The sequence below is a fragment of the Lissotriton vulgaris genome, chromosome 3_1 (genome assembly GCF_964263255.1).
Source record: "Lissotriton vulgaris chromosome 3_1, aLisVul1.2, whole genome shotgun sequence".
Classification (NCBI taxonomy): domain Eukaryota; kingdom Metazoa; phylum Chordata; class Amphibia; order Caudata; family Salamandridae; genus Lissotriton; species Lissotriton vulgaris.
In genome coordinates, this window is record NC_141689.1 from 1982565323 (window position 1) to 1982581172 (window position 15850).

Genomic DNA, 15850 nt, shown 5'->3' on the forward strand with positions numbered 1-15850 from the left:
ATCGTACTCATGTTTCAAGTGTATTTCAAAAGTGGATCACTCCGGAGACAGCCAGATGGTGCTTAAAATGTTTTATTTAGCATTTTAAAATGTCTGATGTTGTCGAGGCTTTTACACAGACATGTGCTTTCAACATTGATACGAACGAACCATTATTATCACCCAATGCATTTTGAACTTTTAGTTCTTCTTCAGGGGTACTGAAAGAAATCAATAAATAAGGGCCACATCAACCAATGTTTAAAAATAACATATTCAGTTCATTGAAATAATACAAATTAATTCATCCTCTTTTTTAAAAAAAACCTCTTTTTACCCACAGTAACCTAAACCGAGTATGCAGTTTAATCACACAGTGTTCACAGCTGTTCCTTCGATTTAACCTTACCCTCATGTTTGCACATAACTGAATTCAAAAGACTTAATCTGAATAGTACACTCTCCCCACACCCCTTGTTGGTCTTAAAGTCAAGCCTCTAAATCTCGATATAAAAAGTACCTGGTAATGTACAAAAAGCCAGCGGCTTGTAGCGAGTCTATTTCCTTCCTATGCCATGAGTTTAACCACAGTCCCGTCAGCCTAAGGTTTCCCTCCTGCCTTGTTCTTAAATCCTCAACCTTCGTGTTTACCCGTCTCTTTTTTAATTGCCATCACGTGAATTGGAACGGTCACTGTGTATGTTTGTAACTCGGAAAACTACATATCCCACCATGCACCTGTGTTTCTCAACACCATCCGCATACTCGAGACTAGCACAAAACATATATGAACCAACATAATCATCAATTTCTGAATGTGCATAATTGTTAAATACTAAACAGAATATTAAAGAGCATGCAAATAAACCATAATGCGCTCGAACGTGAGTTCAACGGAAGATAAATGAAATGCAGTCTCAACTCAAGCGTGAGATAAACGTGGTCCATATTCGATGTCATCATCTGTGTTATGTTTGGACGTATAGCTGTCTCCTCAGCGAAAAAGTCCTTTCGAAAGTTGTTTTTCCAGAGATTAGTCAAACAGTTGGGGTGCACACAGCTTGTGGGACAAAACTGTTTGCTGAACATTTGAAAAAGTAGCGTGTGCACACCTTCCCTTAAATTGCTTTTTCCGTTTTATCTTGGTGAACTTTTCATTTGCGATTTATCTTCGGTTGAACTATGCGGATGTTGTTGAGAAACACAGGTGCATGGTGGGATATGTAGTTTTCCGAGTTACAAACATACACGGTGACCGTTCCAATTCATGTGATGGCAATTAAAAAAGAGGCCGGTAAACACGAGGGTTGAGGATTTAAGAACAAGGCAGGAGGGAAACCTTAGGCTGACGGGACTGTGGTTAAACTCATGGCATAGGAAGGAAATAGACTCGCTACAAGCCGCTGGCTTTTTGTACATTACCAGATACTTTTTATATCGAGATTTAGAGGCTTGACAATAAGACCAACAAGGGGTGTGGGGAGAGTGTACTATTCGGATTAAGTCTTTTGAATTCAGTTATGTGCAAACATGAGGGTAAGGTTAAATCGAAGGAACAGCTGTGAACACTGTGTGATTAAACTGCATACTCGGTTTAGGTTACTGTGGGTAAAAAGAAGTTTTTTTTAAAAAGGGGATGAATTAATTTGTATTATTTCAATGAACTGAATATGTTATTTTTAAACATTGGTTGATGTGGCCCTTATTTATTGATTTCTTTCAGTACCCCTGAAGAAGAACTAAAAGTTCGAAATGCATTGGGTGATAATAATGGTTTGTTCGTATCAATGTTAGAAGCACATGTCTGTGTAAAAGCCTCGACAACATCAGACATTTGAAAATGCTAAATAAAACATTTTAAGCACCATCTGGCTGTCTCCGGAGTGATCCACTTTTGAAATACACTTGAAACATGAGTACGATGAAAAATTATGGAATACAAGTGATTATATTGTCGAACTATAGCAGGAATAAAACTTCATGCACGAGGAACGGTTCCTAACAAGCAGTGCAACAGACGGGCACGCAAAACGTGAACCCCCTCTTTCTCTATCTTTAGATTACTGTGCTGGGACAAGCACAGTTCTGATCTGCACGCAAATGAAAAGTTCACCAAGATAAAACGGAAAAAGCAATTTAAGGGAAGGTGTGCACACGCTACTTTTTCAAATGTTCAGCAAACAGTTTTGTCCCACAAGCTGTGTGCACCCCAACTGTTTGACTAATCTCTGGAAAAACAACTTTCGAAAGGACTTTTTCGCTGAGGAGACAGCTATACGTCCAAACATAACACGGATGATGACATTGAATATGGACCACGTTTATCTCACGCTTGAGTTGAGACTGCATTTCATTTATCTTCCGTTGAACTCACGTTCGAGCGCATTATGGTTTATTTGCATGCTCTTTAATATTCTGTTTAGTATTTAACAATTATGCACATTCAGAAATTGATGATTATGTTGGTTCATATATTTTTTGTGCTAGTCTCGAGTATGCGGATGTTGTTGAGAAACACAGGTGCATGGTGGGATATGTAGTTTTCATTGGATCCCCACAGAAACTAGGAAAACGGTCACCCACGCCCTGGTCACGAGCCGACTGGACTACGGAAACACCCTCTACGCCGGTACTACCGCTAAACTCCAGAAAAAACTCCAACAAATTCAAAACGCCTCAGCCAGGCTCATATTAGACATCCCGCGTAAAGAACACATCTCTGGTCACCTGAAAAACCTCCACTGGCTTCCCGTCAATAAGAGGATCACCTTCCGGCTCCTAACCCACGCACACAAAGCACTCTACGAAATCGGACCAGAATGCCTCAACACACGACTGTCCTTCTACTCCCCCTCCCGCCAGCTACGATCATCCAACCAAGCCCTTGCCACTGTACCTCGCATCAACAAAACCACCATGGGAGGTAGATCATTCTCCTACCTGGCAGCTAAAACCTGGAACTCCCTTCCCACTCACCTTCGCCTTACTCAGAATCACCTAGCATTCAGAAAGCAACTTAAAACGTGGATATCCGACAAGTAATTCCCCTCCCCTCCTCAAGCGCCTTGAGACCCTCTGGGTATGTAGAGCGCTATATAAATTCTTTGACTTGACTTGACTTGACACGGTGACCGTTCCAATTCACGTGATGGCAATTAAAAAAGAGGTGGGTAAGCACGAGGGTTGAGGATTTAAGAACAAGGCAGGAGGGAAACCTTAGGCTGACGGGACTGTGGTTAAACTCATGGCATAGGAAGGAAATAGACTCGCTACAAGCCGCTGGCTTTTTGTACATTACCAGGTACTTTTTATATCGAGATTTAGAGGCTTGACTTTAAGACCAACAAGGGGTGTGGGGAGAGTGTACTATTCGGATTAAGGGGGTCATTACGATGGAGGATTTTCCGCATCCTCCGGGCCGGCGGAAGCCACCGCCGGCCCGGAGGATGCGGAAAATCCTCTGCGGACCCACCAGGACCCACCGCCACATTAGGATGGCTGGCGGGTCATGTTTTAGGTCCGCAGCTTTTCCGCCACGGCTGGCTTACAACCGCGGCGGAAAAGCACTAAAATGGTGACGGTGTCTCTCAGACACCGTCAGCCAGATTAGGATGTGCTTTTGAACATGCTTGTCTGCGGCTGCTTTTCCGCCGTGGAAAAGCATGTGTAACTGTACTGCGGGGGCCCGTTGTGGGCCCCCTAGGTGTAGTGGGGGGTGCACATGGGGGGTACCTATGGTACCCCCCTGCATTTGCGTGCGGTGCCTGCCGCTTTGTGCACGCAAATGCTGTGCATGCTTTTTTAACATTGCTGCGGGTGCAGCTTGAAGCTCCACCCGCCGCAATGTTAAAATAGAGGATGTGACCGCCACCCAGGCGGTCACATCCTAATCTGCACAGAGGGAACGCCGCAGCCCATGCGGACGTTCCCTCATGCTCTGGGGTCGCGGACGGACTCAAGTCCGTCCGCGATCGTAATGACCCCCTAAGTCTTTTGAATTCAGTTATGTGCAAACATGAGGGTAAGGTTAAATCGAAGGAACAGCTGTGAACACTGTGTGATTAAACTGCATACTCAGTTTAGGTTACTGTGGGTAAAAAGAGGTTTTTTTTAAAAAGCGGATGAATTAATTTGTATTTTTTCAATGAACTGAATATGTTATTTTTAAACATTGGTTGATGTGGCCCTTATTTATTGATTTCTTTCAGTACCCCTGAAGAAGAACTAAAAGTTCGAAATGCATTGGGTGATAATAATGGTTTGTTCGTATCAATGTTGGAAGCACATGTCTGTGTAAAAGCCTCAGCAACATCAGACATTTGAAAATGCTAAATAAAAATTTTAAGCACCATCTGGCTGTCTCCGGAGTGATCCACTTTTAAAATACACTTGAAACATGAGTACGCTGAAAAATTATGGAATACAAGTGATTATATTGTCGAACTATAGCAGGAATAAAACTTCATGCACGAGGAACGGTTCCTAACAAGCAGTGCAACAGACGGGCACGCAAAACGCGAACCCCCTCTTTCTCTATCTTTAGATTACTGTGCTGGGACAAGCACAGTTCTGATCTGCACGCAAATGAAAAGTTCACCAAGATAAAACGGAAAAAGCAATTTGAGGGAAGGTGTGCACACGCTACTTTTTCAAAACTTTTAGAAAGACAGCATTTATCTGCTGTTAAAGTTCTGTGTGCCTGCAGCCTCTCTCCAATACACGTCTCGGGAGAGTGACAGCTGGACTTTGTGAATTCCCTCTAAACAGCCATCCACAAAGGAAGGGTAGGTGTTACTAAGTAGCCAATCCAATCCAATTCAAAAAGATTTATTCAATAATGTGTGTCATAAACGCAGATCACAGATAAAACAACATTGAATTTTCAACATTAAAATACAATGATATCATAGAATAAAACGTTAAAATTTCATACAAAAAAACATGATCCAAGTTAAAAGTATTAGCAGATTTAAAAAGAGTTCATATTGTATTGGTAATAAGAGCCATAATGAGTAAAAATAGTTAGGGGAACTTATCTTTGGACATCGCCACAGAAATATAACTGGAACACACAGTCAGATAAAATTTAGTGGATTTTCATGTAACATCTGTGGTACGGGACCTGATTATCTACATCCAGCTTAACAACTTGGCTACTACTAGTGTAATACACGGCAACGTGTCAGTGCACAATATTCTTAGAGCAATGCTACTTGTCCTAGTGCCCAAGTTCCTACAAATTAGTGTCAGCCACACTTTGCGAGGGCAGACAAACAGGACGTGGGCATAGGACTCATCCAGTGCATTGCAAAAGTGACATTTACTATTGCCTGATTTGGCGCATTTTGCTGTATATGTTCTTAAAGGCAAAGTTTCCACTCTTAATTGGAAGTACAACTTCCAATCGAAGGGTTTGGATATAACGTTTCAGTACTGTTCCGGACTTGGCCAAGGTTTAACTGTTAAAAGAGCCCTGATTAGCGATGAACTATCACTATCTCTGCGGCTGTTGTGGTAAACCAATTCCCAATATCTTTATTTTGTGATCTCTTTAGAAGGGATTTGGCAGCATAATGGATTTTCCCACGATTCAGACATACCAATACTTGCCAGGTAAGCTCTAACCGTTCTCATCCAGCTGATCTTGTGAAACCCATCTGACATGATTACATCCTTAAGGCGTATGTTGACAGTTCTAAAATACACCATATTCTGTGCCAGTACAAGATGGAGTACATCCTTGCTAGACCTGCCAAAGAGGTCCTACCAAGATCTTGTAACAGTGTAAGGACCGGGGTACTTTGGGGGAGGTTGGTGATATTTCTCAGGAACCTGTTTTCAGTGAGTGATACCTTAGACATGTTTTCGAACCCCCAGAGTTCTGCATCGTATAGCACGGAGCTAACCACTTTCATATTATAAATTTGTAAGACCGGGCTAACTGACTTGGTCAGGGAGGTATTGAACTCACTGTGTATGGCCCCTGATAATTGCCGGTGTTTTAGAGAGGTAGTGTCAATCTGGTGCCCCCATCTCATATCTTTTTGCAGGATACCCTCTAGGTAGGTGAATGCGTTAACTTGTTCTAGTGGCCTCTTATCTAAAAATATGCTTCCTTTAAAAGATCTATGTTGGTTAAAAGTCATGAATTCTATTTTCGCCACATTGATTTCTAGGCCTTGTAGAGAGCAACATTTTTCAAAGAGAATTAGAGCTCGCTGTAATCCGCTAGGGATTTTAGAAATAATAAATGTATTGTTGGCGAAAATTAAATTGGGAATTGCAGAACCTGCAAGGAGTGGGGCACCTATAGGAACAGACGATAAAGACTCTGCAATCCCATTAATGAAAGGGAAAACAGGGTAGGGGCTAATACGCATCATTGGCTAACGCCCTTCACTACAGGAAAGGGACTGGTGACATTTAACTGCCTACCACAACGTATTTGGGCAAAGTTGTCTTCATGAAGGCACGCTATTAGGGAGAGCAGTTCAGGAGGTATCCCTGGGTCCTGCAAGACAAACCAAAGCTTGCTACGCGAAACCAGGTCAAAAGCTGACTTAAGGTCGACAAAGGTAGCATAAATGCTAGCCTTGCCTAAGACCACGGTTCGCCAATGTAATAGCCTAAACCGAAATACTTGGCCAATCATGCTGATGTGGTTCCTAAAGCCCACCTGTGGTGGGGTAAGAATTTCCTGTTCCTCTATCCAGTCTTGTAACTTGTCTAGCACCAATTGAGCTATCATCTTTTTAATACAATAGATTAGGCTGATAGGCCTGTAGTTACCTAGGAGGGACTTGTCACCCTTTTTTGTATAATGGAATGATCTCAGCCCCTCTCCAGGAATCAGGGATAGGGACCCAAGGACAATCGCATTAGCCAATGTCAAGCTTTACCTATTCCACCAGGGCTTAATGTAGAGGAAAATATCAGCGGGGATGCCGTCAATCCCCGGCGCCCTACCCTGTGATTGTACTAAGGGCCATATCGTTGTCAGCTGTGGTAAAGACCTTGTCAAGGTGGGATTTGTGAGGGAGTGCTATGGCATTTGGCGGTGGACGTGAACCTTGTAGGTCACAACGCGGGGAGCCATCGGAGTGAAAGTTCCTCCGATGTGAAGTAACCCCTGCCACTTTGCCCATGAAGTGAGACAGATACTGGTTTCACATTGTAAAACCTGGAAATGCCAGGGTGAACCGGTATTAAGAACCATGAGTTTTGTAAAACTTCAAGTAACACTGAGGTTAGGGTACACCTTAGAGTGCGCACACCGCCCAGTGTTTGTACTGTGTTTGGTCCTGAAGAAAGCTCGGCCAAATTGGCCTTAATAAGCAGAAACATGTCGACCATTTGACCCAATGAATAGGACAATTTGACTCAAACCTAAAGTCAAGACTGTCCTTTCATAAACTTTTAATCTGGCGCTCATATTGATCTTTATTAAAGTCTGGTTTTGATCAATATCCGCTCCTTTTAATTTTTATCACGATCACATTCTTTCACTGTTTTTATCTTTACCCAGCTCCACTGCAATTGCAGGTGTCGTAGCACACCAGGTAGGTCTTTTACCTGCCTGGTGAAAAAATACCCAATGATGAAGCATGTCACCCAAAAGACGGGTGAGTGAGGGTAATACAAAAAATGTTTGTTTATTTTTTTTCACGTTTCACTCCACTCTAGGCACTTGTTTGAATTTACAGCCACTCCTTTGTTGTTGGTTATATTTGATTCTTCAGGCCTGTTTGCGTATTGGGATTCAAAATGAATTACCCATTGGTCCTGGGCTACATGATTTTTTGGCTGGGGTTGGTAGCTCCCCCTGCCCTATTTGACCAGATTCCAGAACTGTTGGGAATTGTTGTTGGCACAAGCCGATCTAAGATCCTGCCATCTGTTTTCATCCCATTCCTTTTTTGCCTTCAAATGGGCCCTCCTATATTCTCTCCTAGCTGTGCAAACACTACTTTGATCTTTCAGCCTGATTGCTTCTGTAAGAGTACTCCTAGGCCTGCATTCTTTGGTGAAATAAGAACGCCGCTTGGCAAAAAATTTGCTATGTATTGCGATTATGTGGAGCCTCTAGTTCAGCTAAAGTATGTTCAGTTTCTAGAGCCATAGAAGTTAAAGTATCTGGTTTCTTCAGAACCACATCCCACTTAAGGTGCCTTAAGTCATTTGTAGGAACCTGATCACGGGTGATTAGATGACTCTCAGGTAGAAGGGTTCTTGTTTGGTCAATAGTTTGAAGGTGGAACATAGTGGATTATGGTCACTTTTCATGTGATCCCTCAATACCATGTCCAGAAGAGCATGCCATAATTTTAGATGAATTAGCAAATAGTCAATGCGACTGGCATAACAGCCGGTATTAAAGGTATTAGCCCCATGTCTATCAGAGGGAGTTCTTTCATTAGCCACTCGCATTCCTTTTTCTAGGGCAATAGCTTTAATTTGGATTGCAACATCTGACCAACGTTTGATGGGTGCTAATGTGAGGTTTGGAATTCCCCACTGGGCATCTTCCTCCATCGGAAGTACTTGATCCAACGGCCCCTCACGGTGGGATGCCTGACTTTCACCTTGTGGATACCCTGCCAGGGTTATCTCACAGGGGAATACCAGGACGGGTTCCCTAAGCAAGCGCTGAGATGCCCCAGGGTAAGTCGTGCGCTATATAAGTCTCATTCATTTCATTTCCTTTCATCCTCGCTGCCAAGGGGCTCAAATGTCGAGTTAAAATCCTCTGCAACTATCACTAAAGAATCTCGAGACCATTGATCTAAGAGGACATCAAGAGTTGCTAAAAGGTCTGATCTCTTCCTCCCTCTAACCCCCTAACATAGACGTTGTAAACATCGATGGTACCAAGGGATCCCCCCAGTAGCTGAATGGCGAGAATGTCATTATTCTGGGTTGGAAGCTCCGGAACTTTATAACAGATAGCCTCTCTAACCCAGATTGTAAGCCCCCTAGATGGATGACCTTTACCCCCCGCTTTTGAATATGATAGTTTAAATACCTTTTGTGGAAAAGGGGGTCTACTAGCCGCCTTTCTTGAAAAAGTCAAATATCGTGCTGCTCAATAAAGGTTTACCTTTCTGGGGATACGCCCCTAGACCCTAGGGCTGCTGTGTTTCAAGACAATACGTCTAATGTGGAAGTCATATGATGATGCTTAGCATGCTCTGAGAATGTCATCCCTAATTAGCAATCGGCTGCCCCTTACGTGAAGAATCTTTTGGGTGCATTTGTTTTGAAGGGAGTTCTCATCCTCAGTGTGTCGGTCACCTGGGGTTTTTGGCACATTTATCATGTACACAATATTATGAGTGCCTGGTGCACTGGAGAGCCCACATGCCCCATGCAGTGCAATGCCACTACTATAACCAGAAGTAGCAGGAGATGGGAGAGCCATGGATGAATGTAAAGGCTTCCAATTAGTGGTCACATTTTTGGTTTTCCTACCAGAGTGAAAATGCCCCACAATAGAATTAGTTGTCTAACGAATTGGTGCTGGACTCATCTGGCTGTAAAGGGGCTGATCAGTGAAGTACAATGGAGACTGCCCAACTTGTCCCAAGCCCTGCGGTTTATGGGGTCGACTTGAGGGAAGATCTCTTATTGATGTTTTAACCTCTTGAACAGCTGAATGTACTTTGGATGAGGAATCAGTAAGGTTCAGAATGGTGGCTTTAAGAGCTTGAATTTCACTCAATAGATTAGTTAGCTGCGTAGATATAGACCCTTGAGAAGAATGTATAGGGGACCTTAAGGTCTGCTGATTTCTGAGACATTTATCATTCCGAATATGCTGGGCCTTTTCAGTTGCAACTAATTCCTGGAAAATGCAGCCAGGATTGTTCACCATATACTCCCTGTGTTCTTGAATCCCTGTCCTTGGGGGGTTGGATACTGAGTAGCTTATCTATTGCTGCAAGGAAAGACTGTCAAAACATTTTGAGAGGAAGGTGAATAAACTTCTACAACATTTTGACTTGCAGTGCAGGCACCTGGTGATTCTAGCGGTGGAACCCACCCAGCTGATTTTTTAAACATAACAGGGATGCGCTTTTTTTAGGAATATTACTTCCCACAGCTTGCCTAGGGCTGTTACCATTAATTAATACAGTGTCAGTAAGGGTGCTATCAAGAATGCCCTCACACTCAATCAAGAGATTGTCAATTCTATCCAATACCTCTATTCCTATATCTTGATTAACGTGATGGCCTTTTTTCTTGCCCTTCTAAGCCTTCTTTTTGTGTCCCTCATCAAATTCACCCGCACATGCTTTCCGCTTACCCTAAACCCAAGTAACAATTACAGAGTAGATGAAAAAAGAGTTTACAATAGAGACACAGGAGCAACATGAATGTCAAGAAGACCAGGTTACTTTTACTAATGGAGCCAGACCTTCGGGCCGTTATATACTATGACCACCACACAAATTCAATGAAATTCACCTGAAAAAGATACAGGTGTCCAGGAAGACGGGATATCAGAGTGGTAGCCCAGCCCAGCCTCTTCCGGGCTCTGACGGGCACAGACGGGCCTGCCCTTGACCCGGCTTTGTCCGGGCACGGTCCGGGCACGCCCGCGCGTGTCCCGGTTGAAGGAGGGCTGTGCTGCTTTTGAAGCACCTCCCGGTGCAGCTGAGCCTCATTGGCGGCAGGCAGAGAAGCCGCAAATAGTGCCAGGACCTGTAGTCCTGGTCCCCTGATGGAGCAATGTGCAGAAACCGAAGGTGAATGTACGGCGCTGCGGGAGGGCTGCACTGCTTTTGAAGCACCTCCAGGTGCAGCTAAGCCTCGTTGGCGGCAGTCAGGGGAGCCGCAAAGGGTGCTGGGACCCGTAGTCCTGGTCCCCCGATGGAGCAATATGAAGAAACCGACGGTGAGTGACCCGCGCTGTGGGAGGGTTGTGCTGCTCTTGAGGCACCTCCAGGCTCAGCTGAGCCTCATTGGCGGCAGGCAGGGATGCCGCAAAGGGTGCTGGGACCTGTAGTCCTGGTCCCCCAATTGAGCAACGTACAGAAACCGAAGGTGAGTGTCCCGAACTGCAGGAGGGCTGCACTGCCTTTGAAGCAACTCCAGGTGCAATTAAACCTCGTCGGCACAGGCAGGGGAGCCGCAAAGGGTGCTGGGACCTGTAGTCCTGGTCCCCTGATGGAGCAACATGCAGAAACCAAAGGTGAGTGTCCAGCGCTGCGGGAGGGCTGCCTTGCCTTTAAAGCACTCCAGACCTCCAGATACAGCTGAGCCTCATTGGCGGCAGGCAGGGGAGCCGCAAAGAGGGCTGGGACCCGTAGTCCTGGTCCCCCGATGGAGCAAAGTTCATAAACCGAATGTGAGTGTTACTGTTACTGTTGCCATGGAAAAAGTGTACCCTTACACCAGTGCTTCGTATGTGCCACCTACATACAATAGGAATGGACGTAGAGGGGGCTCCACCTACGGCACCTCTACCTCAGAGGACAACTCTAGTGATTCAGACTCTAGCTTTCAAGGCAACCCTAATAATCAACAAAGAGGCAGGGGCAATAGAAGAAACTGGAGACGCCAAAACTATGGACCCAACCAATTTAATCCTTGGTGGTCACCCAACCCATGGATGACTGGAGGCGTTTTTCCTCCACAGCCTATGGGCCCTTTTGCCCCAATGCCTTTCCCCCACAATCAGAATATGCAGCCTTTTTTAGGGTTTGGCCAAGGAAGGACAAGAGGCAGAAGACGATCCTCTCGGGGAACAGTACAGTGGACTGTACCCCAACAATCGATGGGCTTACGGAGCGGCAAGCAAGTACCCCAAGAACAAGCGGGGACGAGTGCGGAGACAGTTTGATAATCAATCTAAGCTCCAAAGAGCTCACTCGCACTGAAATCCAAGTGCTGAACCGTGGACTAGGCTTTGTCCAGACTACAACTGGAGATCCTTTTCAGACCAACATCGAGCTTGCACAGCTGTTTAGGAAGATCAGATTACATTTCTTCTTTCTGAATTCTGAGAGCCCACCCACTGAATCCAACACAGGCCTAAAAAAGACTTCCAACTTCATGCCTTTACCCCACACCATTCCAACCAAGGTGCTAGCCTTTGAGGAAGCAGTCAGACATGACATTCAGACTTTGTTCACCAAGACCAACCAACCATTTATGAATCTTTCAAAACAGGAACAGCAGGCACTATCAGGACTAACAAAAGACGATACTGTTATCATCAAGCCTGCAGATAAGGGCGGTGCTACGGTCCTGATGGACACAAACTCCTACAGGCAGGAATGCCTTAGACAACTCAGTGATGGAAATTCGTACAGTCCATTGTCTACGGATCCTACTAAGAGGCTTTCCTTGTCCATTAAACATCTCACCGAGGAGGCATTGTCAGAAGGCTGGATCATGGCAAATGAAGCCTCCTTCCTCTGTACTTCCAATCCGGTGATGCCATATTTTTATGTGCTCCCGAAAATTCACAAGCAACAACGCCCTCCACCAGGACGGCCCATAATTTCCGGTATTGGTTCTGTTCTGGAACCATTATCGACGTTTGTCGACATCTTCCTGTGACCACTGGTGAAATTGATGCCAACTTATATCCAGGACACGAAGGACCTATTGAGAATGCTACCTCATATTGAGTTTGACACCAGTTAGGATATCCTGGTGTCTTTTGATGTAGATTCCCTCTACACCTCAATACCACAAAGTGAGACACTCGAGGTGATAGAGTCATTGTTACGGGAACAGAGCTGGGACTCCATCACTCCTATTTCCTTTGTCATGGAACTTGCCACAATGGCGATGAAAGAAAACTTCTTTCGGTTCGAAGAGACAGTGTTTCTCCAGACATCTGGGACCAGTATGGGCAGTGTTTTTGCCCCGTCCCTAGCTAATTTTTACGTTCACAAGTTCGAACAAAGTTGTGTACTGTCATCTACAAACCCTTATTTATCATCTATAAGGGTTTGGAAACGCTACATAGATGATATCTTGGTAGTGTGGCGTGGAACTGAAAACTAACTTAACACCTTTCATCTATGGCTGAAGGAGCAAAACATGTTTCTACGCTTCACCATTGATTTCTCAAGAACTTCCTTGGCTTTCTTGGATCTTCGGATTATGGCCACCGCTGGGGGCCTCGTGTCTGAACTTTACAAGAAACCTATGGCACGGAACTCATTGCTCAGATATGATAGCTGTCACCCGAAGGCCCTCAGGGACAATTTGCCCTTCGGGCAGTTTCTGCGGATTCAACGCAATTGCAGTACCAAAGAGGGTTTCCATAAACACGCTGGAGAACTTGAATCATGTCTTCGCAGCAAGAAATATCCCAAGAAACTGATCCGAAACTCCAAGAAAAGAGCATCCAACAATAATCGAGAATCTCTCCTGGAAGTGATTCCTCCCAAGCCAAAGGACAAGAGGATAGCGTTTGCCAACACATTTAACACACGATCGAATGACATCAAGAAAATTGTGAAATCACACTGGAAGATCCTTAATACTGGCCCCGACAACCTTCCGATACCACTCTTTGCCTACAAGAGAGGAACAAGTCTTAAAGACCGGCTAGTACATACTAGACCAGGACCGAAGAAATCTCACAAAGTGGGCACCCTATGGGATTTACCACCGGTTGAAGGCCACCACCCCTGTGGGAATTGTGCTGCTTGTGCACAAACGGCCCATTCTACAAGCATCGACATAGGGACCTCAAGACGTTGGGAGCAAAAACAGTTCACGAACTGTAACAGTTCAAACTTGATTTATCTGATTACATGCCCCTGTCCCTTACAATATGTGGGGATGACCATGAGAAAAGTCAAAGTAAGGATATCGGAGCACGATCCGATGCAAGAAGCAAGCTACCCGCCTCACGAACCATTTCTTAGAGATAAGGCATGCACCCTCTGACTTCACGTGGACTGTCCTGGAACAACCACGGATCCCCCCACATATCGCTGACATTACGAAACATCTTTTTAAACTGGAGCAGAAATGGGTATACCGCTTGAATACAGATAAGAATGGCCTCAACGAAGATATTCCCTGGACTTCTTTATAAGGTGACTCTTGTTTTGACCTCCAGTACCAAATCTCCAGGTTATACAGAATAATGTGTGGACCCTTCCGCCTCGTATGGCGTGATAATATACATAGTGTCCCTTCTGTCACCTGGTACATGTCACACGTCCGGGTACATCCTAACAATGATCAATAAGATTCTTGCTCCTTCTGAGACACTACCCATATACCCTATTGTTAGAATTTATCATGAGACTCACTGTCCTGAAAACCAAACTCCTGTTTGAATAACCATTGGTTCATGAATATGAACAACACTGACTGATTCCGATTTGGGATTCACTTAACCCGTAGTTGTTAATTTTCCTGAGGTCCCTTCAATAATATAATAGCCCTGATAAGTGCTTATTCGTATGCGAAATAACATCGTAATGGACCATCTTTTCAACAGGTCTTTTTTTAAAAACAATAACATGATAGCCCTGTTAAGTGCCTGATCGTATGCGAGACAATATTGTAATATAATGTCTGGAAACTGACTTCATCTCGCAGACCATTTCTCTCCTCGTTCGTTCATTGCCTAAACTACATACTGGGAGACCGTCAATGATTCTGCTAATACGCAACTACATTGCCCATGATCCTTTAGACTCGTAGCAATCTATGCGGCGGCGCTTTTGGCGCATGCGCATTGCCAGGAGTCCGTGCTTCACTTCCGCGTCTACAAAACGACGCGTAACCGTCTCCCGGTACCTCCCCGTACAGAGCAGATGCCTGACTGGGGTACCGACGGTTAGGTAAGTGAACACGCCGGACTATTAGGTCTGGAATCTGCATAATGACGCGCGTAGATTTCTTGACCTTTTTTCCTTTATACTCAATGATCGGGGCTCCGACATGTTACAAGTGTAATTAGGGCACCAATGTTTTCTGCACTCGGTTAGTCTTCGATCCCTTCAAGAACTTGTGATTCTTAAATGGGTATTTTCTTTGCCTATATGTACTTTATACATCCCAATGCTTACCAACAGATCGACTATGATTCAGCACACTGTATTTCCATTCTTAAGTAATGTGCCTTAATTATTTGACTACGGTGATGTCAATTTGGGCTCAGTGCCTTCAGCTTGTAGTTGTGAGCACACTGTAGACAACTATGCTTATTGTGAATTGGTTTCTATTATCCTCTTATTTGTTGACACAATCCCTATTGACATTTAATCATGAGAAAATAATGTATATAATGCGATGGGATCGGTGTACATCACTTACTAAAATGCAACGGTTGATTGTTAGAGAGTGGGCTTTCTCCGTGAGGTTGCCTCACTGTTGTCTTTGTGGTCTATTTTTCTTAAACATAAGAGCGATGCCCCTATTTTTCCTGAGCTGTGGCCAGGTGAGGAGCGGCGCCGGTCTCTCATACTCTAGGTGAGTGAGAGGCGTTTGCTAATCAGTAATGGTTGGGTATTGTGCTTGCAATATGCAAGAACACAAAAACTGTTAATCATTGGAACTCATGATGGAGAACATTCGCTAAAATGTTTCTTTCTGTTTTCTTTCATATATGTCCTCCGCACTTGATCCTTTTTGCCTTTGATCAACAGCTTCTACTAAACAGGAGCATTGAGAATGCCTAACCAGGTGATATCCTGTATGTTTGTTTGTTATACACACACTCACCTTTTACAGCAGTAGCAGAATTTAACCTTTGGTCCTGAAGAAGCAGGTGATACTCATTGTATCGATAGCTGCAGAAACATGTCGACCTCTATATAACAGGCAGTAGATATTTGTTTGAACTACTGGTATTTTGCACTCCACGCTTTTTAATCTTGGAAGTGGTTTGCTC